At 42.7% G+C, this 2,193-nt stretch overlaps 1 long non-coding RNA gene across 1 annotated transcript; it reads right to left on the bottom strand.

Moving 5' to 3' along the window:
• Nucleotides 1–650: 650 nt before the first annotated feature.
• LOC125722861 (uncharacterized) lies at nt 651–1,443 on the bottom strand. The gene is made up of 3 exons (XR_007386673.1): nt 1,322–1,443; nt 842–1,180; nt 651–750 (listed from the first exon to the last, which is right to left on the bottom strand). It is a non-coding gene; the product is annotated as an uncharacterized LOC125722861 (long non-coding RNA).
• Between the last annotated feature and the right edge of the window lie 750 nt (nt 1,444–2,193).

Raw genomic sequence — 2,193 nt, 5'->3', positions numbered from 1 at the left:
CGTTGCAAATTGTTTTGGGCTTGGGGCCCACGGGCCCCCTGCACCCCAAGGGCCCCTGGGCAGCGGCCCCGCTGGTCCGGTTTGTAATCCGTCCCTGATTCAGTTAGATGTGAAAAAAGAAAAGCATAATTTAACAATAATATTCTGAACTATCCTATTCTAATTCCTATGATTTACCAGCAGATATCCTGCCTGCCAACCGATTCTCCTGCGCAAACTTCTGCATGAGATTTCTCCTTTTCTGCTGGCAGTTATCTGGCTGGTGTGCATTTTGTTTGGGTCCAAGCACGTCATCTTATGTACAATCGAGTACTTCAGAGGGCATTTATCCAAGGCCTTTTTGCACATTTTTGAGAGCACAATCTGGCAGTTTTTTTTAATCTGAAGGACACCAAGGTCACTTCCACTGCCTTTGGCTCCTGACTGTCTCTGACAAAAAGATGGTTTGTCAAATTTCCAGAATCTTTCTGCACACTCAGCCCAAGGTTAACACTACCTCAGCTGTACATGTCAAACCAGCTCAAACTCCATGTTATTCACATATTTTTTACTTCACAATTGTTTGATACATTTGTATGTAAAGATACCAGTGAATTCACAGAAGTCCCACCTTATGACAACTGCTGCAGCCATTCCTATATCCACCTCCTTTGGACTGAGCCAGAGTTTTTGATCACTGACATCAAGTCTGACCAGCTTATATGGAGTGAGAGGCAGGGGATCTCGTTTGATGAAGCGCTGAAGGAGAGTCTGAAAATAAAATTAAAATTAGAGTTAAGTTCACATGTGCGTCTTTGCATGTTCATTTATTGCTGTTGTTACTGTGGTGGTGAATATTTACCTGGATCAATTCTGCCAAGTCCTTCCAAAGGAAGGGCATCATGGGAACACCTGTCTGGTATTTAGCAAGAAATGGTTGAAATGCTTGTGATAGGGCCATGAAAAAAATGTAGTTTGGCCAGAAGAAGGGGATCCATTCGGGCTTCAGAAATGCAGTCAAAAGAAGATGTCCCTGGGTTTTTCACCTTTTCTGACTTCACAAGGTCCACATATTTCACAACAGAGGGCCAGACTTCCAATGCTCGTTTGACAGCTGGCAAATGTTCGAGCCACCGTTGCCCACAGAAAGGTAGAAGGAATCTTGAGGATGATGTTGCAGCTGTGAAGTCCTCTCTTCTGGCTGGTGCAGATTGGAAAAGAAAATGTAGGGCTTTGAGAACTTTCTCCACCATCCACACTTCAAAACCAATCTTGAATGAGTTGTGAAGGGTATGCAGGCCACAGCTTCCTGCAATTAACTGGGTCCCAGCAAATTGCTCACCATGGTCTTTTTGCAAGAGCTCTGCGAACATCCAAATGACCGCAGGTCCATCCACCGACAAGGAGAGCAAATGTTTTACATTGAGCTCCTTTGTACACTCCTGAAATTACTGGAGAAAAAAAATTTGTAAAAAGTTAGATATTTATAGCACTATACTGAGATATTGCAGTCAAATAGTTTTCATATATTAAGTTCACGCAACATAAGGAGTGCAAGGACATAAGCATACACTAGTACAGAAGACTTGCTAATGAAACAATCTTATGTAAGGGATAATGTTCAGTGAGGCGGTCATTCTCGTGGAATAAGCCCCGACAGAGTGATGCAGGACCAGCTGTACATGTTGCCACACAACACTTAAACATTCTATTTCCTCAATGAACTATTTTTTTTGCAGCAAAAGCCATGAAGCAGCAATAAAATCTTTAAAATATGCTTACCAATAAATATGGTTCTCCCATTTAAACACATGGAAAGATAAACCATGGATATTTAAAAATCATGGGTTCGTTAATAGTTTAAATGTTATTGAATGGCTTACCTTAAACTTCTCCAGTAAGTCTTCAGCAGTGGAGTGGCTCATGTACTGTGATCCCAGAACCAGGACTGCACTCGAGAGCCATTCTCGCCATTTACCCAATACCTGACATGCACATCCAGTTGTTTTCTTTTGATGGTCCTGTTCATACTTACGTCAAACATGACAACGAAGCTCCCTTTTAATATATGGAGCGAGTCCAAATCGCGCAAGAAAAGCGGTTTTATCCCTACCACAAGTGACCCTGCGAGTCAGGGAACATCGCCCTGGAGACGGTGTGAATGTCATCATTGGACGTATAGGAGTGATGTCGGCAAACCGTTTGCAAAGCCCA

The sequence above is a fragment of the Brienomyrus brachyistius genome, unplaced genomic scaffold, assembly GCF_023856365.1.
Source record: "Brienomyrus brachyistius isolate T26 unplaced genomic scaffold, BBRACH_0.4 scaffold43, whole genome shotgun sequence".
Classification (NCBI taxonomy): Eukaryota; Metazoa; Chordata; class Actinopteri; order Osteoglossiformes; family Mormyridae; genus Brienomyrus; species Brienomyrus brachyistius.
Note: the sequence above shows the minus strand (reverse complement) of the source record. Positions and strands in the feature narration are given on the sequence as shown.